The sequence below is a fragment of the Talpa occidentalis genome, unplaced genomic scaffold (assembly GCF_014898055.3).
Source record: "Talpa occidentalis isolate TD23 unplaced genomic scaffold, MPIMG_talOcc4v2.1 talOcc4.16, whole genome shotgun sequence".
Taxonomy (NCBI): domain Eukaryota; kingdom Metazoa; phylum Chordata; class Mammalia; order Eulipotyphla; family Talpidae; genus Talpa; species Talpa occidentalis.
This window is the reverse complement of record NW_023601653.1, coordinates 50253028-50280145: the sequence shown is the minus strand read 5'-3', so window position 1 is coordinate 50280145 and position 27118 is coordinate 50253028. Positions and strand designations below refer to the sequence as shown.

The window sequence follows — 27118 nt, the reverse complement described above, 5'->3', positions numbered from 1 at the left end:
TCTTAAGGCTCAGTTTGTTTCATTTGAATTTGGGTTTATAATTTATACCATGTGTCCAACCCACTCTCTTTGGCGATGTGACTGGGAGAACAATCCGAGGCTCCCCGATCCTTGAAGATTCCTTTAGTTGAGTTCTTTCTGAACTTCTAAAGACCTACCCCATAGCAGGCTTGAAGTGTTAAACAAAAATTTTAAGCATTCATTCATTCCGTGAACTTTTATTGAATGTCTATAAGGCAACACAAGATTCTAAAGCCCATCAAGGAAACAACATTATCTCAATTTTTAAAAAAAGAAAATTCTCGGGCCTCCCAGGGGGCGCAGTGGTTGAGCGCTGGGTTACGAAGCTGCCTGCCTGCAGCCTCTGCAGGGCCAGTTCAATCCCCTGCCACCGGCAAGGGTCCCACATGCTGTGCAGACCTCTCCTGCCACCCGCTGCTCCCCTCATCAGTGTACCTCGGTCCTTCTGCCTGTTCTGCTCCCTGCTCTGGCTCTGGTGAATTCTCTCACCCTCACGCGCTTCTGACTGTACCCAGTGCTTGTATAAATAAATAAATAAATCTTAAAAAAAGAAAAGAAAATTCTAAGGATTAAAAAAAAAAAATTCCAAAAAGGATATAAAGATAAAACAAATCAGCATCCTGCCCTTAAGGACTATAGTCAGTGTGGAATATAAGCCATATATAACAATATGGGACAACTTTTATGTCATAGGAAAAAGGAGACTATACTTATTGATGACTCATGTGGTAGGTGGTGTGATCTGCTATCTTGCATACATCTCACCAGGTCCTCACAACAACTCTGGGCGGGGACTTTAGTAGAAATGGGGAAAAAAATCATCCTTCACCAAGGAGATGTCAGCAGGAGGACGGTGCGTGGTCCTTCAGCCTGGGCAGCGTGGGATTGTGAAAAGCAAGCACTCTAAGGAAGACAGTAAGTATGAAAAGGAGAACTGGGGACCAGGCTGTTTAGGCTTCTGGACATCAGTAGAGAGTTTGGACTTTTTCCCTTGCTAAAGGGTACTTAGGTAAGAGTTTTCGAAGAGTCAAGAGTGATTAGGACTGTGCTTTGGTGAGTGGCAACTGGGAGCCCATGAAAACCAGTCAGGCAACGACGTGACCTTGATGAGCCCATGAGCCTCTCCTGGCATCTGCACCTGCACTGGGGAGGGTGTGCCCTTGTGCCCTTCCACACTTGGGTGCAAGGTAACAAGACAACCTGCTCTCACTCCAGAGCACAGATGGGAAGGAAGACAGCCAACTGCAGACAATCGAGGCTTTGGATCCAGAGAAGACCTTGGTTTCAACCCTGGTTCTGGGTGTTCTGGAGTGACTGACTCCGGTAATCTTGTAGAGCCTTTGATTCCTTATGTTACGATGGGATGAGTAATGCTCTGCAGTATGGTTGTAAGGGTGACACAGAACACATGACAGTTCTTGGGGGAAGAGTCTGAAAAGCAGAGTCTGCATGCAGGAAGGAGGATCTTTTGCCATGGACTGCAGTAAAAGCGACCTGCCGGGAGTGCTGAAGCAGGGCACTTATCTCCAGCAGGTGGTTGACCGTGGGTCCATTTCAGGTTCTACTTCTGTTCCTCATTGCAGGTTTTCTCCTGCTTTCACAGCGCTCCCTTCCCACCCTCGCCCCAATAATATTACCTGCACGATCTGCAGGTCCTAAAGGTCAGGCTAGCCATAGGAATAACTAGATATTACAGAAAGTTGGTAGCTAGACCTACAGAGCTAATTAGTGTTGAAACCACAGGAGTTTAAACGGACTTGTCCACCAGTCAGCTAAGATCCAAGATGGTGGGTAAACCCTGGGTAACTGCTTATAGGGGATCCTATTTCCTATTTCACTTCTGTTACAATGTCCTCTTTCTTTAAATTATTTTGAAGGAAAACAAAACAAAATATTCACCCCATTTCTTATTGCGCCTCGGTCTTTCTTCCATCCCCCCAACATTCTTCACCTTTGCTAACCTTGGTTCAGTTATCAAAGTCTACTAGTTTATTTTTAGTTTGTTTTGTCAGTTCACCTCTTTGTTTCCTTATATTACTCATATATGTGAAATCATCTAGTATTTGTCTTGATCTTTTTGGCTAACTTCACTTCGGATAAACCCCTCAAGTTCCTTTCATTTTACTGCAAATGGCAACATTTCATGATTCTTTAATGCTAAATGGTATTCCACGGTACAGTAAATACCCTGATTCTTGGGGCCTCCCTGGTGGTGCAGAGGTTAAAGACACAGTGCTATCAAGCTATTGCCAGCCACTGCCTCATGAGTTCGATCCCAGGTCAGGGAGCTAAGCCATATGGTGCAGCAGACCTCTCCTGTCTCGCCTGCTGCTCCCCTTAGCAGTGTATTTCAGTAAATCCGCCTGTTCTGCTCCCCACTCTGTCTATGGTGAATACTCTTCCCCCCACACCTCTGGCCTATACTTCACCTCTTATATGGATAAATAAATAAGTCTTTAAAAAAATCCTGATTCTTTAAGTTTTTCTGAGATACCAGAGGCCAGTAGTGTCAATATAGTTATCTGTCATAAATAAGAAATATTACAGTAATAAATATTTTATAAATAATTAAAGTGTTAGAAGAAATGAAGCATTGTGGTGAAACATTAAATGAAGCAAATGTAGAACAGATAAGAGCTATCACTCCAATTAATGGTGGTTGATGAGGGAAGGCTGCAGTAGGCCCTTGGTTCTTTCCTCACCCACTGTGGCACTCCTGGTTAATAATGCTGCTTCAGCCCTGGCCGCTTTTCGGCTTTCTTAAGTCTTTTGTTTTCTGGACTCTGATGGCAGCTGTTATCACTCCAGCTGCAGAGGGGATGGGAGGCAACTTCCTGTTATTTTATCCTGCCATCCTTGTGGGTTGGGATATTCCCGCCCCCGTCTGCTGCCTTTGGAGAGTGTGAGCCTGGATGCAGCCTTCCTGAGGCTGGAAGGACTGCTAGCCACCCAGCTCCTGCTTGGAGGCAACTGGGAGCCAGGTTAGTAACAGGCTTGAGAAGACAAGGTGTCCCGGAGTGAGAATGAGGGAAGGGGGAGTGTCTAAGGAACAAGCTTAAGTGGTTGTTGCTGAAAATAAGAGGGGCTTACAGGTTGTTGAATGAATGGTGAGAGAGGAAAAAGCGATAGAGCATAAACAGATAGTAGTAAGGGGTGGTGGATGGAGGGAGGAGATAGTTGGGTTTCTGGCTGTGAGATTATTTGGGGGTAGGGGGCATTTAAAGGCATGAAGTGGAGTTAGGAGTGATACAAGGATCCATTTTCTTGTGATCCTGTATTTTTCCTGAGTCTTTTCCGTGAATTAGGGGTAAGGACAACATAGAGGTCAGTAGCATGGAACTTGCCCTTCAGGGTGTGAATAGGGAATGCATATAACTGGATACATTTAATCATCTGTTTACATATCTATACAATGTTGTTAAAGCTTGTATAACCTTTGATGTCTTATCAGTCCATTTTAAAGAGGCAGTAACAAAGGTTTTAATGGATGCTTTATTTACTGTCTGGTCCTAAGTTACACAGCAGATTCCTGGCAGAGTTGAGCAAAAATTCAGAACACTTTTTCTGTCCACTGTAGCACCCAGCAAGCACTTGGACCTTGTCTGTGCTTTAAGAGAAGGCAAGAAATCCAGGTAGGCCAGAAGGTGAGAATCATACCAGGTTCTGTGAATAGACCTTTTGGATCAAGGGCAGATTAGGCAAGGCTTGCAGGAAAAGGGAGGGGGTTTGACTTGAAGGGGAAGATGGTGATGAGTTTGATCCCAAACTCATGGGATAGTGATGCATAAGAGACTTAGAGCTGGGACAAAATGGAGTCAGAAATGTTAAGTGGGAGCTAGGAATCATGCAGGTCTGACAGACAACGTGATATTGTTATAGGACAGGGAGAGGGGCAGCCCAAACCCCGCAAACCTGCTTATTCTACATGGGTTCTGCCATCCGCCACATCAATACAAAACATAGGAGACTTTAATGGGAAGGAACTTTAATAAAACTAGGAAACAATACAGGTAAGGCAAAGAGTCTAGTTTCTAGTTTCTAGTCTAGTTTCTAAATAAAGCATCCAGAGTTACCCATCCCCTCGTGGGTAAAAGTCCATCCAAATGGGATTGGCCCAGAACAAGGCCCCAAAGCCTGCTACAAGTCTAAAGCATCTTCCAGTGGGGACCCACAGAAAAGGGTCACAAACAACTGGACAAGCCCGGAAGGAAAAGAGCAAAATCAACATCAAGATAAAAGCTGCCATTGTCACCTCCCCACGGGTCTCACCCACATCTGTGTCACCCAGTCCACGACCAAAAGACAAGCGCAGTTTCTTCACGTGTCTCTAGGCTCCATGCGCCTCCTCCAGGTCTCCTTGCTCCATCCTGCTTCCTTCCTCAGTCTCTTCTGCAGATTCTCCTCTTCCTGCTCAGCTCCACCCTCCCTTGGGTGGGGCAGGGAACCTCCCCCTTTCCTGGGGACCACCCTGTTACAATATGATAATATCAAGTAGGTCTGTGGGAGCAATGGCCTGAGTCTGTGGATTTTTATTTTTTAGCATTATAGTGTTTGAAAGAGTGCAAATTGTGGGCAATCAGTGCGTTAGAGTAAAGTGAACAAATGCTTTGTTGAAAAAGGAAACTGGGTTTAACCTCAGTTCTGATTGTTTTAGGGCAATTTATTTACATAATCTGGCAGAGTTTATGATTCCTTAGGTTAAAATGGGGCTGATGATTCTCACACTACAGGGGGTTGGTGAGGATGAAATGAGACACAAAGTTGGACTCTGCACCCTCTGCAATTTTTGGCACAATGGTGAAACAAATGACATCACAAAACAAATAATAAAAAGTAACAGCAGGGCAATAACCAATTTATTGTCTTTTCAGAAGATGACAGATAATATATCTCATAGAAGTAGTATGTAATATTTAGATTTATAACAAGATAAAATGTATCTCATAGAAATAAAGCCACTTTCACCATGAAGTTCTGCTTGGGATCATATATTAGGTAAATTGAAAGACCTGTCCCCTGAGAACCTTTGTGTTCTGTTAGGCAAAGGGATTATAGGCAGTGATATCCGTCAAGGGTAAATGTTAGTTAATTCTTAATTGATAGCTCAGCCACTGCAATTGGTTCCATTCAGCAGTAATTACTCTCATGTGGCTTGTTGAACTCAATTGTCAGGTCCCCTCCCCCCCGCTTTCAGTAGTGCATGAAAACAGCAGCCTTAAGGCCCTTAGCAAGGTAAATAGTAATTTTTCTTACATCGGAGGTTCCAATTTATATGCCTGCAAGCTCGGTTTTTGTTTTTTTTTTCCCCCTCATGAGGAGAAAAGCAACAGCAACCACATGGTGGGTGACCCCGAGTTAATAATTCTGAGCTGGGACGCCCTGGAAGTTCTCGACCGCGGGCTGAGGGAACCCCCGGCACTGCCACGATGAGAGGCCAGAAAGGCGAGCAGGCGTTTTCTTTTATTTGCTGGACTTTAAGCCATTTTCAGCTCCTCGCGCCGCGGGGCTCCTGCCTGTGACACACAGCAGATTGTTGTTCCTTCCAAAGAGGGCCAGGAGGGAGTCGTTTCCTTTCCTCAGGGGTATGGGAACTCTACCAAGGAGAGTTGAAGACACGACCCGCGAGGTTCTTCCCCACAGAATTACTGGCTTTCCTCAGCGATAGCAGGAAAGGCAGCATTTTTTTCCATCAACACCCACCAGCAGCCGGAGTCCAGCTCAGCAGGAATGTGTAAAATTAGTGGATGACCCTGAGCGACAGGGCCCGCGCCCAATCGCGGAGGGTGGGGCGCGCCGGCACCGCCCCCGGCGCACAGTCATTGGCCAGCGGCGCGGGGGCGGGGCGAGGCCGAGGAGGGAGGTACCTGCGCCCGCGGGAGTGATGTCAGCGCCCGCTCGCGCCGCGCCGCCCGGATTCCTGACTCCGCCGAGGGCCCGCGGGGTGTAGGCGGCGGGCGGGAGCCGACGCGCGGCGGGGGAGCCGGCCGGCGGCGGGGCCCTGGGAGGGCTGGCGGCGCCCGGGGAGTGAGGCCAGAACTTCGGGAACTCGGCGGTCCAGGTAGGCGCGGGGCGGCCCGCCGACCGGGAGGCGGCTCCGCGGCGCACCGCCCCTCCGCTTCCCCGGCGGCTTCCCTTCCCCAGCTCCCCGCGCATTCCCGGGGGGAACGGGCACTTTCTTGGGGGGCTGAAGTCCCGGCGCTCCAGGCTGGCGTCCGATTGAAAAATGCCTCCAGGCTGGGGCTTGTGGGGTCTTGTCTGTGTCCTCAGACCCCCACACCCAAGTCTCTCAAGAATGGTACGACTTGGGAACTGGAGAACCCCACAGTCAGGGGAGAGAGAGAGAGAGAGGGAGAGAGAGAGAGAGAGTGTGTGTGTGTGTGTACGCGCGTGTGTGATAAAGGGCTACCAAAACTTTGTGAAATAGCGACTTAAGAATTAGGCTCTGAGAGAGAACAAAAGTTTTCTATTTTTTTGCTTCTCCTCGGGCCTATCACATACAGATTTTGATGAAAGTTATTCTTATATGGTCTTAGATCAGCGTAAAATCTCCTTTTCTGTAGCCCAATCAGGGTGTGAGAAATTCAGTTGGGGTGTCTTAATTTTGAGTCTTTGGGGGTACACTTCCAACTCCAGTTCTCTTTCACTCGCACATTTCACACGGAATCGCTCTCAGATGCCAGCCTAGTGGTCTGAGGGGTGAAGAAGGCTGCTGGGAGCCTTCAGGACTGTTTTCTATGGTTGCTGGAGGAAGGGTGGGGGCTGTGGTGTGTCCAGGGAGCTTTGGTAGAAAGGGGAGTTTTAGCAGAGAAAAGTGGCAGAAGGTGTTGTTTGTGACATACAAACTCTTTAGTATAGGGACATGGGATTTTCAAAGGTGGCACCAAAACCAAGCCTGCCTTCCAGTAAGAAAGTGCAGAGAGTAATTGAACTTAGTTTCCTGTCCAAGTTTGGTATTTAGGGAAGGTGGTTTTCTGTCAGGAGAAAGGTATTTTGAGAAGTGGAAGTATAGAATTCTGCTTTTTATTTATCTCCTGTTTCAAGCCCTTTTTTCCTCTTTGGAGATTTTGTGTGCCTCAGGCTCTAAATGGGTGTGATAGACCTTCTGGGGAAAAAAATTAACTTGGTGAACTGATTCAGAACATTCTTTACCAGTGCTTAAGGCTCTTCATTTTAGAGAAGGAAAAAAAAAAGGCATGCTTGGGCAAAGGGTTGAGTCAAGTTTCCCTTTTCTTTCCTCACGGTTGCTCAGCAGTGAGGATCCTTCTTGGGTGAGGTCTGGAGGAAATGGGCGTGGACTTCCTTTTGCCCCCAGAGCTACATCCCAGGTGCCCAAACCAAAGGGCATTTCCCGAGATGAGGAAAGTAAGCAGCCACGTGCAGCCACATTGGTCCATCTACCAAACCCAAGTAGGATGTGTGGAGATAGAGCACTTACAGGCAGGCTGCTCAGCAGAGGACACTTGGTTTCAGGGCTAGATAGAAGTGTTTGTTTTATTATGGTTTATAAAACATTAAGATCTATGTTGTTCTTAGCTCCTGAAAAAATGGAATAGCAGGCTTTTTGCAGAAGGAAGGTAGGCTTTACTGGATAGGCCTGGACTCTTTCATTTTGGTTTGTGTTTTGGTTAAGAAATAGAACTTGCTCTCAAATAATGAATGGTGAGTAAGTCTTGCCTCTATGGGAAGTACACAAAACTTTTTCAGTAGGAAAGAGAAGGAGCTGATGTCGAATTCCTGTGGGTTGATGTGATATCCCTTAACTGGTGGAGTGTTCAAACTGCAGTTTGTAACAAGCAGTCTAGTAAAGATGAGCTTTCAGACGTTGTCCTCATGGGCCAAATTCAGATTTACATGTTCTTTCCAAGAAACCAGTCTTTGGATACACCAAAGCTTTCCATTTCATTCAGTTTGAGTAATAACAGTGCTTTTACATACTTAGCTTTATTTTGCCAATATTTCTCTTTCTCCATCCATGTGTGTGAAGAAAATGTGGTACAGTTAAACATGGTACTTCGGAAGGACAAAACTTGAACTATGTTTGACTTAATGAGAAAGATAGGATCAAGTTTTGGTTAAATTCTCTTCAACCAGTTACCATCCTATTTCTAGTAGCTGCTTTAAAAAATAGTCATCTGGCCTTGTGGATAAATGTTGACAGGAAATACAGGGCACAATGGTTCCAGATCAATAGTACCTACTTTCAAGGGCCTCCTAGACATTTTTTGGAAAATAAGCTCCAGGAGGGAGAGTGTGTTAATTGTTAATAAAGGCTTTTTGTCTCTCATTGTACCAGCATGAGATACATCAGAACAAGGTCATTGTCCCCTCAGTTACTGTCTAACTGACTTTCTTTTAAAGCGTATCTTTCACATTCATGAAATAGATGCTTTTCGTAGTCAAATTTAGATTTGATAATTGGCTACACTAAAATTAACCTTTTGAGTGTCTCATCTCCCTCTTTGAAAGGTACCTAACCCAGGTAGCACATTTTTCAAACCATTCTCTGTAAGTAAACCTCACTCATCATTCTTTCTATTTCCAAATAGAAATGTTTGGAATGTTTCTGACCTGGTTCGTTCGAACAATCTTTTCAAAAGAATAAATGAATGAATGGATGATTATCCACTCATGTTTGGGTCTGTGACTTGATTCCTTATTATAGAAATGTTTCCAGTTGCGTGCCTATGATCTTTTTGTTCCTAGAGATTTCTCTAGAGGGTCTTTTAGTTCTGAAATTGGGGGTAGAGGGAGAGGAATACAGTCAAGCAGCCAGTTGTCAAATCTTCCAGAGAGCCATGATGATGATGATGATGATTTTTAACCAAATTGAAAGGATGGTTTTAAGTGTGAGTCACAGCTGTTATAGTTAGTGACTCTTAGTGTTGTTTTTGGGGAGAAGGGATCACAAAAAATGTGACCTCTGGCCAGAATTTATCTTCAACTGAAGGCTGATAATTTTACAATGAAATCCATCACCAGACTGGCCAAAAATTGACATAATCCAAAAACTGGGTTGTGCATTTCTTTGCACGTAGGTATGTCATTTGTGTCTCAAATTCATAGATTTCTCCTTGTCAAAGTGCTGGCAGCTCTTGTCACATACATCACCACTGCAAAGATTGATGCTTTATTAAATGGAGCTAATGACTTCAAGAAAATGAAACTGAACTGGCCCACACTGCAAAATACAGTGATTCTTTTATTTCTCTTATACTCTTTTCCTAAAGTACCCTTGACCCTTAAAAAAAATGAGTTTGATGGGCCTCCCCTGGTGGCGCAGCGGTTGAGTGCTGGGCTGTGAAGCTGCCCACAGCCTCTGAAGCGCCGGTTCGATCCCCGGCTGCCGGCAAGGGTCCCACATGGCATGCAGACCTCTCCTGCTGCGCCCACTGCTCCCCTCAGCAGTGTATTTCATCAGTCTGCCTATTCTGTTCCCCACTCTGGCTCTGGTGAATTCTCTTACCCTCCCGCGCTTCTGACTGTATCCAGTGCTTGTTAAATAAATAAATAAATCTTTAAAAAAAAATGAGTTTGAATGATGTGGGTCCACTTATACATTTATTTCCTTGTAAACAGTGTAAACTTATAAGTACTTATAAATTATATAAGTACCATATAGCCCAGCACTGTAGATGTATTTTCTTTTCCTTATGCTTTCTTGAAATGATTTATTTTCTGTAGCCTACTTTATTGTAAACATATAATATGTAATACATATAATGCACAAAATACATGTTAATCAGCTGTTTGTTATTTGTGAGGCTTCTAGTCAACAGCAGACTATTAGTAGTTTAGTTTTGGGGCAGTCAGAAGTTGTCATGGATTTTTGACTATTGTTGACTGCACAGGGTCAACAACACCCTCCTGTGTTATTGGAGGATCAACTCTAATTATTGATGCCAATTTGGCATTAGCTGGTAATATATCAAAAAGCCAAATGGTGAGGATTTCCTTTACTTTATTTTTTTATGCTTTGAGGGATCCACAACACTAAACAGCTGGATTTTAGACTTAAAAAACTGGGTCCTTTCAAGAGTTTTACATTTGCACACAGTTTTGGTGGCAGAAGAGGGTCTGATGGAATGGGATACCAGTCTGTACCCATTGAAGACCTTCATTTCTGAAATGTAGTTTGGTACTCTGAGTGGACCATGCATGTGTGTTGTCTGTCACAGTTTGTGACTAAACTTCTTTTTTTTTTTAAGATTTATTTTATTTATTTATTCATACAAGAGCTGGGGTGTAGGCCAGAGGTGTGGAAGTGTAGGGTGAGAGGATTCACCAGAGACAGAGTGGGGAGCAGAACAGTGGATTTACTGAAATACACTGCTGAGGGGAGCAGTGGGAGAGACAAGAGAGGTCTGCTGCACCATGTGGGTTAGCTCCCTGGCTGAGGATTGAACTCGCGCTGCTGTGCTGGCTGCCAATAGCTTCTTAGTGCTGAGACTTAACCACTTGCACCAACAGGGAGGCCTGTTTTTGTGACTAAACTTTGATTTTGTATGTCCCTGGAATAGGTGTGACTGGCCCACATGCACATCCTGGTTTTTGTGGGATGAGTGTACAATAGAAAGATCATTTAGTGGTGCACCTGAAAATATCTCTGACTGAAGGAAATGTATAGACTCAAGTTGCAGAGACTATCAGTCGGCACAGGCGCATGCGTCAAAAAATGAATCATGAAAGAAGATCAAGTATGTAATGTTTGGGGCTGGCCTTAGGTTTTTATGGACACTTTTTTTTAATTCATATATATTTTACATCATTCTTTTTTGTACATTTTATGCTCTCTCCTCTCAGGTCTAGTCCCCATAGAATTCCCACCACCAATTCACTTGTGCACCATCATATGGACACTCTTTGAACTCCAGAGTCAGGCTGGGTATTTTCACCTTTAATTTGGAGAGAATAAACATTTGGTATTAAAAAGATGCAAGTTCAAGAGAGCAGGTGTGTGATTACGTGTGTGTGTGTGTGTGTGTGTGTGTGTGTTTGCAACAAGGACAAACTTGATTTATCCTGATGAGTGAGAACCCAAGTGGCCCCCTTTTTTTAGGGAAGTAGGATTGTTCTTGGAAGAAGTAGGTAGGCCAGTTGGGAAGTGTAACTCTTCCATGAATGAATGTAATGTAATTCTCCATCATACCAGGATAAATGCCTGTATTATATTGCATTTCTGTGTCTAGGATCTGGCTCACAGAAGTCTTCTTGTTGCCTTTGTCACTCTTTTCTCCATCTGTGGCATTTGATAGATGTCGTTTTCCCAACACAGAGTCAGTTGTATGAGGTTTTTATGAGAAAAGTTTATTGAATTTACTTTGTTTGGAAAAAAGGGAAACTAAAACTTGATTGCCTGTCTTAGTATTAACTTGACTGTGGCATAAATAATGTAAATAATGATAGTGCGACATTTGTCTTTTTCTGAAGATGCTACTTTTCATGACACATAATGGAGAATACTGTTTTGTCTGACTGACATTTGAACAGACTCTACTCTTATGAATGATGGAAGATGTAGTTCTCATCTAAATTAACTCTGGGAAGTGAGTGGGAGGAAGGGAAACAGACCCAGAGGAACTGTGGTTGAACCTGCGAGTTGCCAGGACCATTTGTGTGAAGTCACCTGGGTCTCAGTGTTTTTCCTCTGGATCAGCTGCTTTGATGCTTTTGGTAAATTTTCACATTCTTCCATCCTCCATCCCCATCAGCATGTGACTTTGCACAACCTAGAAAACTTCTAAACACAGATAAGATTTTTTTATTGCTTTTCTCTCCTCAGGGTTCCTCGATTCTCTAGGGTGACTTGCACTCTGCATCATCCTGTGGGGCAGTCATAACTGGAGCCCCAGACCCTCCCTCTCCTTCCTTATAGCTGGACCCACTTTGTTTAGTTCACCAGCATGGCCAGTTAAAAAGTCTTGGTTCCTCAGTGTCCTTATACCTGAGGGAGTCTCTGTGACAGAGTCCTGGCTGATGATTTCCCAGAGACCCTTGTGGCTGAAGGGTTTCTGGCCCCTGCAATATATGTAGCTGTCCCTTGTGCTGACTGGCTGTGTGGCATTGTCTTCTGTGAAATGGGAATAGTCGGGTAGTTCTGAGGCTGACATGGGATTATACATGTGCAACACTAACGAGCTGTTTCCCTGACTCACAGTGAGCACTGATGGATATTGTTGAGCAACTCCTGGAGTTGAAAGGAGGTCCACTTGGAGAGCTGTAAGGACAAGTAAAACATGGTCTTTACCTTAAAAATAAACAAACAAGGAAATGTGTGCATTGAAGGGACATTCTATCCATAATCATAAAAAAAGATCTGTACTATTATTTACATACACGTATATACACCTTTAAAATATTGAAAAAATATACTTATATATACAGGTGTCTAATAAGTATATTTTAAGGGAAAAAAATGGCCAAGCACACATGTAGAGTTTGTATTTTTTAGTGCATGGAAACTGCTGCGGGTAAAATTAGGACGTCAGGGAAGATAAAGGGAGCTTTGATTTTTTTTTTTTTTTTAAAGCATATGCATGTCTCTTTGCTCAGGCATTACTCTTGAAATATAAAAATATTAACATTTTAAAAATCAGTTTGTTGACCCTTTGTTGACCCTTTGATAGGTGAGGGAAGGACCAGTCCACAGGATCAAAGATTGGGGGTTGGTGGGTCCCAGGAGAGGAGGTGGTTTTGAATGAGCCTGGAAGAATGAATGGGAGATTTTGGCAAGGCAGTGGGGGGAGATGAGCACGCTGGGGTTTGGAGCAAATGTGGAATATGATGAGATTTCTCTCATGTTTCGAGAGGTAAACCAGAACTCACTGTTCTAGCCAGAGCCAGATCTTAGAGGACTTCAAGAGCTACTAGATTATACTTTCAGTTGAAATTTTTTTTTTTAAAGATGAGGAGGGATATGAGAACTATTGTTTTACAAGTATGTCAGGCATTCCTAGTGGCGTATGCAGAGAGGGGAGGGACAGAAAACCCTTCATCAAGAAAGGCACACAAGCAGAAGCGGAATTTTTTTAAAAAAAGATTTATTTATTTATGCATACAAGAGCTGGGTTATAGGTCAGAGGTGCAGGGCGGTGGGTGAGAGGATTCACCAGAGACAGAGTAGGGAGCAGAACAAGTGGATTGACTGAAATACACTGCTGAGGGGAGCAGCGGGCAAGACAGGAGAGGTCTGCTGCGCCATGTGGGTTAGCTCCCTGGCCGGCCATCGAATTCATGCTGCAGTGGCTGTGGATTGCTTCATAGTGCTGAGTCCCAAGCAAGTATTTAATTTAATGGAAAATAAGATGAATTAAGATTTTAATAGCTAGAGTTCAAGATTGCACAACTTCTCATTGTGCATAGGAGTAAAATAATAGTACTAGCCTCTAGTTTTTTTAGAATAACAACAGTTAATATAGCATCCTTGGTGTATACCGAGCGCTGTTCTATTCATCCACGTTTTAACCTAGATTTGTCTAACCCCTGCATCAGCCTTAAGAATAGGCACTGTTGGGCCTCCCCGGTGGCGTAGCGGTTGAGCGCTGGATTGTGAAGCTGCCCGCAGCCTCTGCAGTGCCGGTTCGATCCCGGCTGCTTCCCGGCCACCGCAGGAGGGTCCCACATGGCGCGCAGACCTCTCCTGCCGCCCGCTGCTCCCCTCAGCAGTGTACTTCGGTCCTTCTGCCTGCTCTGCTCCCCGCTCTGGCTGTGGTGAATTCTCTCACCCTCCCGCGCTTCTGACTGTACCCAGTGCTTGTATGTATAAATAAATAAATAAATAAATAAATAAATAAATAAATAAATAAATAAATAAATCTTTAAAAAAAAAAAAGAATAGGCACTGTTATTATTCCTATGTTACACCTGAGGAATCTCAGGCACAGAGAGGCTCAGTCATTTCTCCCAGGTCACACAGATTGTACATGCCAAACTGTGGACTTAAAGACAGGGGCAGTCTCAGATCTGTATCTCAATCACATCCTGTGACTGCCTCTGGCTGAGTTTTGTACTTGGGATGTTAAAAAAGCCATGAAGAGCTGTTAGTTGATTTTAGCCACATGAAGATGTCAGACAAAAATTTGGAGTTTAGGCAGAATCCTAGATGGAGGGGTCATCTCTATGGGGCTGTTACATAAAGGGTGAGAAAGAAGAAGCAAGTACACACAGCCTCAGGGCACTTTGACCTTGAGATCTGGACAGCACAGAGAAATGTTATTAAAAGAGACAGAGCAGGAGCCCCCAGATGCTAGGAAGGTGGTGGAGGCAGAGGGAAGGGGCTCACCCAGCCAGTGCAGGGACACCTCCACGCCAGCTAGTACAGGGGAACCATCACAGGGACAGGCTCGCCACTGCCCCAGGCAGCTGCAGGCCTATGGTGACCTGGAGGAGAGCAGGTGCAGTTGTCTAGTAGAGGTGGAATCCAGAGTGCCAGGGTTGGTGGGAGAAAAGACCAGGGATCGAGTCAGAGTAAGTGCAGAGTGGCAGCTTAGTCTTTAGAGGGGCAAGCGGAAAGGAGGTGATGGGGAGGGAGAAGCATGGAGCAAGTCCCTGCAGGTGCTCTCATCTTATCAGTCTAACAGCAGGCCCTGAAAGCAAGTTCATAGATAAGTGACTCAGGCTCCTGAGAGGCTGACTCTTAGGATGATTAGTACTAAGGAAAACATGGGAAGGGGTGACAGAAGTCTCTCATCTAAATACTGCAAACAGACGTGTTTGCCAGAAAGTGTCTCCAGGCAGGAAATTAATTGGAGTGGAAAGGAGGAATACCAAAAAAAGGAGAATGAAATGAGACAAAGGAAAACTTGACTGGATTTCAAGGAGGAATTTTTGGACAACCAGACTTAATGGTTCACGGAACAACTTCCCAGGGGAAACCTGAGTGTCAGTGGTCAGACACAGCTGGGGTTGCTCACACCAGCACCACCACCGCACCAGGCACCCTCTGTAGGAGGGGTGGGCTGGCAGAGGTCTTTACATTAAATACTGTTCTTGATCAGGTTGCTGGGCTTCCATTTCATCCTTTCTAGAAAGATATTCATTTGTAAACACACTAGTTGCGGTGTTTCAGCACATTTGTAATGACATGAGGGGGTGGAGAATGGGGACTGAGCAATCAAATCATTCAGAGACTGGCAGTAAGAATCAGCACCGCCCCCATCACTGCATGGGTGGGGCCTTGTCTTGGGGTGTATGTGGCATTTAATGTTATCCTGAGGGAAGAAAAATGAAAAGTTGAGATGATTAGCATGAGTTTTACTGTTGATCTTTATATTGTGTCATGCCAGTGTAATGCATGATTATAGAGCATTTAACCCAGAGGCCCAGTCACTGAAACTGCACACTTCCTATTTTGTCATTTGTAGGGATATTGTCTTTACCAGAACAGGGGAAACATACTCAAAATGAAATTACCACTTTTATTTCATTTGTTGATACCTGTGAAATAAATCGTCTTTGGCTTATGGGGGAAGGACTGGTGTGAAGGAGGGATGGTAGGAAAAAATGTGGGCTGCCCTGTCTCCTTTTCCTCCTATGCCGCCATTTCAGTGCAAGTGGCTGTAACAGGACCAAGGTGGATACAAGAGGATTTCTTAGTGTTTTGTTTCTTAGAGAAAGACATTGCCTAGTTTCTGCCTGAGAAGCAAGCTTGGTTAATGGAGAGTGTAGCCTCTTATAGCTCTTAGCTCCCCCCACCTGCTGGCTTATGTTCGTAACACACCGGACTTGAACGCACTTAAATCCTGATGACTTCCTGAGCAGAGTTGCCCTCTGAAATCCTGCACGTGGGCTGTGCATGTTCTAGGTGTGGATGTGAGTGGCGTCTGTACACCTTGGATGAATCTCCTCTGCACGCTGCATCGACTCATCCACCAGACCTAATGCACAAGTGTTAAGAATCTCAAGACAGTGACAGCAGAGCATTAAACCAGGGTGGGTCCTTGCTGGGTCTGGGGCTCCATGTGATTTAGGAGGACAACTCTGCCTCTTGTAAGTCCAAGAGCCTGCACTTCTCACAGGCCTTCAAGTCTCGGCATCATTACAGTTTGCTGTGGATCAGGTCTGTGTTGGGAGTTTTGGGGCCTCTCTCCAGCCATCAGCAGTGTCCTTGTTGGCTCTCAGATGTGTTTTGAATCACTGAGTTCCTCCACCATCACTTGCTTCACATCCCCATCACACTGGTATAAAACCCTGCCATCTATTTTTGCCCAGAATTCAGAAGCTCTTCACCAGACACCTAAGGTCTTCCAAAGTGACCTTAGGTGCCAGCTGATCTACTTGCTTCCCTGCTATCCGACTTCCTGTGGGCCCTGGCTTATAGCACAGCCTCATACTGGTCACCTGGGCTGGAGACCACGTGGAGACAGGTGACATTTGACCTCCACAGTATCTTAAGAAATTTAAGCCAATAATTCAAGTTTTAGAGAGTCCATCTCTTGAAGTCCAGGTTTAGTTATTGAAAAGATTTGTTTATTTATGCATACAAGAGCTGGGGTGTAGGCCAGAGGTAGAGGGAGGTTAAAGGATTCACCAGAGACAGGGTGGGGAGCAGAACAGGCAGATCTATTAAAATACACTGCTGAGGGGGATCAGTGGGCAAGGCAGGAGAGGTCTGCTGTGCCACGTGGGTCACCTCCCTGGCTGGGGATCGAACTCGTGCTGTAGTAGCTGAGGATAAGCTTCATAGTACTGACATTTAACCCCTTGTGCCACCAGGGAGGCTCCTGAAATCCAAGTTTAAAGAACAGTAGACTTGGCTCTTTGGGTCCTCTTTCCTTGTGCTGTGCAGGGCCCTAGAGAACTGGATGATCAGTGAACATGGGGTGAGGAGATGTTTGGGTTTATATTTAGGGCAGATTAACTCTCTGTCTGGAAAACAATCACTTTCACTTACATAAATTTAAGACAGGTGACTGCTGTTCAGTGGGATGCTAGCAGGCTCAGAACAGATCTCGGAATTGAGAAATGTGCTTCTCCACTTCACAGTTATATAAGCTGGATGTGTGCTTGTGGCAGGCCTGGGTTGCTTTTGGGGGAGAGCTGTTTCTTCATTGTTAATCTGGCTAGTGTCACCACAGTGTGATCTTGTGTCCTCATCTAACTTTGACCTCTTTCTCCAAGTTTGTCTCCTGTTCCCATGCCTCAGGCCCAGATCTGGCACCTCTGGAGCACTTTGCGGCCCCTGGCCCTTCTTATTTATTCCTAATCTCTCCTCTTTTAAATTTTCCTTCCACTGGGACACCTTTACCCAGAGTTTCCCAGAGCTCAGCCCCAGAACTCTGCTGAAAGCAAGTGATTGAATCTTTGAATATTTAAATGCCTCAGTACCAGTGGGTGGGGTTGAGGTTGCTTCATAATGTTCCATCCAGTCCAGTGGCTTTGAGATGCTTCCAGTGCCTGTGCAAACTGATTCCCATGCATCTGGTATCTGGTTGCTTTCTCACTTGTCCTTTGCAATTAGAATTTGACTCACACAATCTCAGTCAATTAGGAAGGCAGCACTGGCTTTTATCTGTGTTTTGCTATGATGAAACAGTCTTTTCTCCAAACGAGCACTGCAAGTGACTCTTCTCCCATTATGTGTTATTTTGCTGAAGGTTATGACCGTGTCATTGTTGCCATCCTTTCACTTCCATAGGAAGTGACTCAACGTTTATGTGATTTACTGACCTATATGCATGGGGTGCAAAGGAGGCTCATGTAGCAAATATTCGTGATGCTGTAAGATCAGTGACCTACATGTGTGAATACACTGTGGAGTTTGGATCTTGGGCAGGAGAGTGAGGTGGCCCTATAGCTGTTTCTCAGTTTCCTCATCTGTAAAATGGGGGCAATAACTGCAGATTCTGAAGCAGTGAGGGATTGTGCCCTGTGGCAGTCATTTGATAATGGTGGGATAAATTTTTTCCTGTAATCTCAAGTAGGGAAGTGAGGTGGTGGGGAGGGGGTTGACGTTTAATGAGTAGAGACTAGGGATACTGCTGAACACCCTCCAGTAGATAGCACAGCCCCCTGTAATGGACACTTATACAACTCAGAAGTGCTGAGGTTGAGAAAAACCTCAGGATTGTGAAAATGAAACCAGGTAGTGAAGGTGAAGGAATTAGCATGATTAACTGTCCCTTGAAGAAACCATCTCAAAGGCCACAGACCAGCTTTTGGGAGGGTGAACCCCAAAAAGTTTGATTTCAGCAGCACTTGGTCTCGCCGAGGAAAAGCCTATGTGAAGGATTTCATGCTCTCCTGCTTCGAGGTGGTGACAGGCTCCCTGGGAATTGTTTGTGTGTGTTACACTGTGTACTCACATGAGCTGTAAAAACAATTATTAATTTTTAGGGTGTTCCTGGTAAACTTCCTGCTTGTTTAACCAATTTGTTCTGTAGAGATAATTTTGTTGTGTGGGTTTAAATCTTCTGATGGAAAATGTTTTGCTTAGTGACTTTCCAAAGTATGTTTTGATAAGTGGGACATGAAAAGTTTTTGTTTTTCACATCAGAAGTCTGATGTTTTTCTAGCGTGGGGGTTTAGAATCCTCCTCCCCACTCTTTATCTACCCACTGCGCGGTGTTTGGCTATTTGTGGGAGCGGCCTGGAGAGTGGTTGAATTTCCATCTATTGTTGATTGTGGATTTGTAGCTGAGATTGTTGTTTACTTGTTTTGTAAAAATAAAAATGATTTATGCAACTTACAGAAAATATTTGAGTAGCACAGAAAAAAATATACTCACAATTTAAAAAAAGTCATCAGTAATCCTTCCTCACCAAGGTACAGCTGCTGTTGGTGTTTCCTCCACTCACATATTTATTTCCATACTTGCAATACTCTGAGTATGTCATTTTTTTTTATTTAAAAGATTTATCTATTTATGCATATAAGAGCTGGGGTACAGGCCAGAAATGTGGGGGTCAGGGGATGAGAGATTCCACCAGAGACAGAGTGGGGAACAGAGCAGGCAGACTGACTGAAACACACTGCTGATGGGAGCAGTGGGTGAGACAGGAGAGGTCTGCTGTGCCATGTGGGTAGCTCCCTGGCCAGCCGGGGATTGAACTCATGCTGCAGAGGCTGCGGATTGCTTCATAGTGCGGTTCTTAACCCCTTGCGCCACCAGGGAGGCACCTGAGTATATCATTTAATGTGATTTTTTTTGTTTACTTGACATTGTGTTATTTGCATTTCCCTACACTAATACTGTACCTATAAATATTATTCTAAGCACCATAAAATATTCCATCTATGGGTGTTTCATGATTTACTTAATGCTGGTGCAGAGCATGTAGCCTGCTTTTGATGAATATCCCTCTGCAGTCACAGCTTTCTGTATTTTAGGTCATTCCCATCTTTATAGTAGAGGGCCAAAAATAGAACTAGAGGGGTAGTTATCTTGATCGATATTGCTATCAGTTGCCAAAAAGTGGCTACTAATTTTTGTTCCCATGAACAGTGATATTCTCATTTTAATATTTCGTCATTTTCTAGGAAGAAAGACTTGTTTTACAATTTTTATTTATTTGATATTAAATCAATACTTTTAAAAAAATTATAAATCTTTATTTTTTTTTATGTATGTATGCATTTATTTATACAAGCACTGGGTACAGTCAGAAGCACAGGAGGGTGAGAGAATTCACCAGAGCGAGGAACAGAACAGGCAGAATGATGAAATACACTGCTGAGGGGAGCAGTGGGCGCAGCAGGAAAGGTCTGCGCACCCCCATGTGGGACCCTCACTGGCGGCCGGGTATTGAACTGGCGCTGCAGAGGCTGCGGGCAGCTTCGCAGCCCAGCGCTCAACTGCTGCGCCACCAGGGGAGGCCCTTAAATCAATACTTTTAAGATTTATTTTTTTACATACATAAATATGTAAATAAATACAAGAGCATACCAGACCTGGGGTCTAGGCCAGAGGTGAGGAAGGTGGGGGAGAGAGAATTCACCAGAGACAGAGTGGGGAGCAGAATAGGCAGATTTACTGAAATGCACTGCTGAGGGCAGCAGTGGGGAGGAAGGAGAGGTCTGCTGTGCCATATGTGGGTTAGCTCTCTGGCCAAGGTTCGAACTTATACCACCGTGGCTGGTGATAGTGCAATAGTGCTGAGACTTATCCCCTGCGCCACCAGGGAGGCCCTAAAATCAAAATTTTTTTTAATTTAACGAAGTACGATTGTTTTACATCCTTATTATTTTGACAGTATAGGATTTTGCCCTCAGGTGTGGTCACTGTTGCTCTCCTAGCAGTAAAGACCAAACGTGTTATGATTGTTGGCTTTATTTACTGACCCACAGACTGTTCACCTGTTTTGTTTTATTTATATGGAATTAGTATTTTCCTCATTTGTCATAAACTTCATTTTAAAAATATTTATTTATATATATAGTTTTCGTAAACTTCATTTTATACAATATTCTACATATCAATTCTTATTAACCCTCTCTTACTGCAACTATATTCACCCATTTTTTTCCTGGATTTTAATTTGGTTTACCTTTTCTTTTTTTTAATATAAAGTTTGAAATTTTTATATTGTGAAATCTATTGGTTTTCTTTTTCACCTGTGGTCTTCTCCCTTCCTTTGTGTAAATTGTATAAATTCCTACTTTGGGTGTCACTATACTGAAGTATTAGTGTTTAGGAATTGTATCCAAAGTGACCACAGTAGTTTCCTAATGGGCATAAAGGGTCCTCAAGTCCTCGATCTAGTGAGGGCCCTGGGACAACAGCCATGTGGGTATTGAGTGTATGTGCATGCGTATTTGTGCGCACGAGTGCACATGTGCATGCATGCATTTATGCGTGCACATTTATGTGTGCATATATGTATGTGTGTATGTTTATGCAGGAGTCTGTATTTCTGTGTGTATTTCTCTATGTATGTATTTATATGTGTATATGTTTGTGCATTTGTATGTATATGTGTGTTTGTATATGTTTGTATTTGTGTGTGTCATTTATATGAATGTGTGTGAGTGTGTGGTTAGGGAAAGTTGATAGGGAAGGATGAGGCACTCTCACTGAGCCTCAGGCCATTTGGTTTTGTTTTTGATTTCCTTCCTCAGGGTGAACGGGTGCTTCCTGAAGGCAGGGGCTTCCATTGATTCCCAGAGTGACTGAGCATTCTGTGGCTGTGCCTGGCACAGGGTTGGCCCACAGCAGTCATTGCTCAGTGCACAAGAATGCAGACTGGGCAGAGAAGGTGGCCAGATCCTCTCCACTCCTCACTTCATGGGTGTCCTCCTCTGGGCTCCAGGCTCTCTGTTGCTCTGCCTGGCTATGGTGCCTCCCTGCCTCAGGGGTGGACTCAGAGCACCCCAGCTCTGAGTTACATGGCTCACCAGCTGTGTTAGCTTGAAGAGGGAGGTGACCTGAAGAACTAGTGCTTACCGGTTTTGCAAAGCCCTTTCACTGGGGCTTTTTAATATGCTTCTCACCACAACATTATGAGGTTTAAATACTGTTTTCATCTCTATTAATTTGGAGGAAACCACCACTTGATGGAATCATAATTAAAATCAAGAGCCTCTGACTCCAGAGCTGGTCCTCTCTCCTTAGGAAACAACCCATCACTGTCATTTCTGGCTGTCATTTCTTGGGTCGTGTTGGGCTTATGGTAGCAGCACTGATCCAGGATCTGGAGGCAGGCCTACTTGGATGTCATCCCCACATAGCTGTGCCTCAGTATCGTGACTGTAACTTACCCAGCTTGAGCCTCAGATTCCTCATCTGAGCAATGGAGCAGTGATGTTGGCCTCACAGGGATATGAGAAAGAGTAAACTAAGGTGAAGTATGCTGGCTCCTTCATTGTAGGAACTCAGTAATGATTCTTTCCTAGTGTTGAAGCTGAAAATGCTGCTCTTCATTTATTGTTGAAAAGAAATTCAGAATAACTGGTGAACCTGCTTGGATTTGTGAACTAGTCGTAAATATTTTGTATATTTAAAGACAAGAAGCCTTTATTAATCTGACTTATTTTCCTGTTGGACAGATGTGCTTTTCTGTTATGGGTAAGTCGCTGCTTCTCTGAACAACTCCTGCTTAGAGAATTTTGGGGTGAATCCCCAGCATTGGATTTACTCACAGTTGGAGTTAAACATGTTTTGTCTCCATATTTATTTTAAAAAGCACAGACAACTCTGAGGAAGGGCCCTAACCCAGCCATTCCTTTGCACATAGTTGAGATTGTTGGCATCACTCATGGAGTTGTTACTAGTCCATGTATATAAACATTTAGGAAGCAGAGCAGCCTTTTAAAAATAGGTTGTAGAAAATCATGAGAAAAGGCAAAGTTTCTAAATAACTCAGGAGCAAAGTCATAAGCCAATATTGATCTTTTCACATCATGTGAAAGTTGGATTTGATTTGATTGGCCATCATGCTGGACCTTATTAACCACAGAGAAAGAACTTCACTCAGATTTATTAAGAACGTCAGCATGAAGGTTGTGTTGTTAGGTATTAGGTAACTTCTACTGTATGTTCAGACATTTCCATTTTATTTTATTTTATTTTTATTTATTTTAAAAGATTTATTTTTATTTATACAAGAACCGGGGTACAGGCTAGATGTGTGGGAAGGTGAGAGGATTCACCAGAGACAGAGTGAGGAACAGAACAAGCAGACTGACGAAATACACTGCTGAGGGGAGCAGCGGGCAAGACAGGAGAGGTCTGCTTGCCACATGGGTTGCTCCGAGGCTGCCAGGGATCGAACTGGCACTGCAGAGGCTGAGGACAGCTTCACAGCGCTGCGCTCAATTGCCTGCGCCATCAGGGAGGCCCCTTATTTTATTTTTTTTTTAAGATTTATTTATACAAGAACTGGGGTACAGGCCGGAGGCACGGGAGGGTGAGAGTATTCACCAGAGACATGGCAGGGAACAGAACAGGCAGATAGACTGAAAGCACTGCTGAGGGGAGCAGTGGGCGAGACAGGAGAAGTCTGCTGTGTGCCATGTGGATATCTCCCTGGCCAGCTGGGAATCAAACCCATGCTGCAGAGGCTGCAGACAGCTTCATAACACTGCACTCAATCTGCTGTGCCACTGGGGAGGCCCCCCAAATGTTTCCATTAAAGATAACACCCTTTGGGCCTCTTCTTTAAAAGCTGTCTCGCATCTTCTTAGTTATTTCTACCCCAAGCCATGGCTGCCTTTTTATCAGTATTGGAATATAGGGAAGTACTGTCCTTCATGTGGTTAATAACAACCTGGTACCTATTCTGGGGAATCTATATCGGTTGCCATCTGGCTTTTCATATCCTCCCTTTTCTTTAGCAGGAATGGAGGGACCAGGGTAGGAAAGCCTTTTTTAAAAAAATTAATTTAATTTCATAAATTAGAGGTGGGTTTTTTATAGACTCCTTACCATATGTATATGCTTTACATAATACATGAATACAGTAAAGTATCAGTGATTAAATGAAATTTGCATAATTTCTGAGATTCCTCTGAAAATTGTGGTTCAGTGAGAGAGTGTGCAGTTGGCCAAATTTTGTGATTCTTGCCAGCCCAGTGTGGGGCACTGTTAGTGCCTCTCCCAGTTTGGACTTATTTTCCCAGAGTTCCAAGCCAGTTGTTTGATTTGTTCATTTGTAATGAAGGGGACATCCGGGGTAGAGTGGGTGTCGTGATAATGGTGACGAGAGATGAGTCTGAAAGAGTGAAATCGGAACTGACTTAATATTGATTTACAGGGTACAAGGATGAGAGACTGTGCTTCGCGATCCTGCGATAACCAGCCAGTGGGGCAGCCTGCGCCTATCACTTCAGCCAAGTCATTTTGGCACCAGTCCTTGGAAACAAAGACTGAGAAGCCAGCAGGTTTGACCAGGCGTTTCTTGTTCCTGGCTGGTTGGACAAGGGAGCAAATAGAGCAATTAGCTCTTATTAGCACGCCCACAAGCTGCAGAGCATCCACCAGAGGCAGGGAATCCTGCTCTGTGCCTGCAGAGGTGAAAAGTCCAGATTTCATTTCTTATATCCAGGCCTTTTTGCAGAAGCAGATTGCCAACTTGGCAAGAGTCAAGTCCACACAGGGCCTCTCTTTAGCAGGACTGTCAGAACTTCTTACTTGAGTCAGGAGAGAAGGTCTTCCTGAGAGTGACGACTACTCAAAGCTCTCTTTGCCTCCACCCGCTCTTGTTCATGCCCCAGTCCTGAGTCAGAGACACTGGACGGGGCAGTTACACAACTCATCCCTCAGCCCTTTGTCAGTTGTGTTTTGAAAGTTTGTGATATGTGTCAGCTGAGGGTCCTGATGGCCTAGGGCAGAAGAGAGACCTATGGGGGTGGGGTGGTGACCCTGTTCAGGAACACATATCACCCACAGTTCTTGCGCCCAGGGAATGGAGGTGTGTAGTGTGAAAGGCAAAAGGGTGAGACAGAGCTTGGGAGGCTTGTATAGAAGCCTGGAGAAATATATAGAAAACATAGCAGGATTTTTAAAAGAAAGAACCCTCAATCAAGAAAGTGACTATCGGGCCTCCCCAGTTGCGCAGCGGTTAAGCACTGGGGTGCGAAGCTGCCCGCAGCCTCTGCAGCACCAGTTCGATCCCCGGCTGCTCCCCAGACACCAGAGGAGGGTCCCACATGGCGCGGAGACCTCGCCTGCCGCCTGCTGCTCCCCTCAGCAGTGTGTTTCAGTCCTTCTGCCTGCTCTGCTCCCCGCTCTGGCTCTGGTGAATTCTCTCACCCTCCCACGCTTCTGACTGTACCCAGTGCTTGTATAAATACATACATACATACATAAATAAATAAATAAATCTTAAAAAAAAAAAAAAAAAAAAGAAAGTGACCATCTGGTCCTGGTGTTGCTCAAGCAGCCACACAGCTGCTAGCCTCACGGTGAGGGTCACAAGGACCCAGGAAACAGTGTGTAAAAAGCTACACAACACTACAGTAATAGAATATTTCCCCAATGTATGCATATTTATTTAGTTATAAAGTATGTAGTGCTCTAGCAACGATGAATATAATACAGGTGACTTGAAACATTCACACATGGTCACATACTTTCTTTGCTCTCAGAGAGGTATAGTTTATATTTGGATGTTAATTTTGATGACTGCACATCACTTCAACCATTATAAACCATTATAAACCTATAACAAGATCTAGGTTTACGCGGAGTGGATGTAAATTCTTACTTTAAACCATCATGTTAATTGCATTTGTTCTCCTGATTTCTTAGATTTTAGTTGCCCATATGTGTGTATGTCATTTGATATGCATACACATTTTCTAAACCATGTGATACAGCTGATGAAGAGCTTATATTAGGAGATTTTATCCGGTATGTTCTTGTTCGCTAGTGCTTGTATGATTAGAATTATCATCAGTTCACATTCCCCATAAGGATTTTTGAAGTTACTTTCCATCTTGTGAGTTTAAGGGAAAGTAGATAATGTAATCTGTGTGTTTTAATAGGATTGTAAATCAAGTTTTTCATCTGGAGTGCATTGTCTACATATTTAACCTTCCAAGCCCAGTACAGTATATCGTACAGTAATACGATATACTGTAGAAGTAATACGATATACTGTAGAAGCATCAGCATCAGCATTTCCTCTGACTTCTTTTTTTTTTTTTTTTAAAGATTTATTTATTTATTTATACAAGCACTGGGTACAGTCAGAAGTGCGGGAGGGTGAGAGAATTCACCAGAACCAGAGCGGGGAACAGAACAGGCAGACTGACAAAATACACTGCTGAGGGGAGCAGCGGGTGCGGCAGGAGAGGTCTGTCGTGTCATGTGGGACCCTCGCCGGAGGCCAGGGATCAACCGGCGCTGCAGAGGCTGTGGGCACCTTCGCAGCCCAGTGCTCAACTGCTGCGCACCAGTGGAGGTCCTCCTCTGACTCCTAAGTCTGGACATCCCTTCTCCATTCTGGGCCCTCAGCTAGAGGACAGCTAGGTGTTCTTTGGAGTTTTCCAGAAGATGCCACCACAGTGGCAGAGATGCTGGATTCCTGCTCAGGCCTGCCTGCCACCTGCTTTAAATACTTTACACCTGTAGTAAACACTCATCATGAGTTTTTCCTGACTACTAAAAGTTTGGAAAGCAGGAGTAAATATTTGGGAGTCATTTACCTACTTGTGTGTAGAGCTGCTCTCTTCAGGTGGTTTTAGGGTAGAGATTTGGGATTGGTGGTTCTAAAGCCAGTCTGTCTTCGTGAGGACAGGCACATAGTAACTATTGAACCTGGGATCCCCTGGATCGGGTATTTTGTGCTCTAGTGACACAGATGCTATGACATATCTGTTGCTCGCCGGTGGCCCTCTGCCGCCTTATTTACTGCCTGGTCTCGCTGACACTGTTGGGCTGCTGTTCAGAAAGCAATCTGAGCTGAGCAGCAACAATTGATGATATTTAAACCAAACGTCCTTGTCACCAGTGTGTTTTAAAGATTGATTTTGGTCTTCAAAAGACTTCTGTTAGAACCTGCCCCCTGGGGCTTGTGGCTTCCTCAGTCTACTTTCAAAAATAGCTTTCTACCCTCGGGTAGCTACCTGTCTTTGTGGAGGTTCATTGGGATCAGCCTGACACAGGAGCAGCATGCTGGAGAATGTCGGGGATAAGGAAAATAAGGCTATAGGTCAGAGTGGAGAAGCTGACCAGCACTGTGGTTGCAACAGAGGACCGGCTGCATTTATGGGGAACTCCCTCCGGAACTAGAGTGGCCCTTCCGAGTTGTCTTCAATTGAGGCCAGGGGCTGCACCTTTGTATTTTGTATCAGCCAGTGTTGGCAGCTGAGTAGCCCTCTGGGTGCATAACCGGGGGCGAGGCTGTGTCCTGTGGTGGCTGAGGACCTGTGAGCCCAGCACTTGGAAATGGAGATGACTGCCATGAGGCTAAAAAGGGGTCTGAGGGGAGCACACCTGTGTCTGCTACAGCGTCTCAAAGAATCTAACCCCTTAACAAAGCAATAAGCCATAATAAGTAATAGTAGAACCCCAGCATCTGCAAAGTAGGAACGATTGAATCCTTTAGCAAAACCGAAGGCAGAAGTTGTTGCCCCTTAGGTAATGATAAATCGGAGACCTCTGGTTTCTCAAGAGATACAGCAGCTCTTAAGCAATGATGTTTTGTTCACATTTCATTATAA

General features: G+C 44.5%; 1 protein-coding gene across 7 annotated transcripts in view; it reads left to right on the top strand.

The window, feature by feature from the left end:
• The first annotated feature begins 2936 nt into the window (after window positions 1-2936).
• Window positions 2937-27118, top strand: part of PPFIBP1 (PPFIA binding protein 1) — a 136766-nt gene continuing 112584 nt past the window's right edge. For 6 of the 7 annotated variants that reach the window (XM_054696336.1, XM_054696340.1, XM_054696339.1 and 3 more), the window contains exon 1: window positions 6009-6079. The gene's annotated coding sequence lies outside the window, so the exon portion shown is untranslated. Of the gene's footprint in view, window positions 3003-6008; window positions 6080-27118 lie in introns of those variants that run through there. The other variant, XM_054696333.1, reaches the window with a different exon arrangement.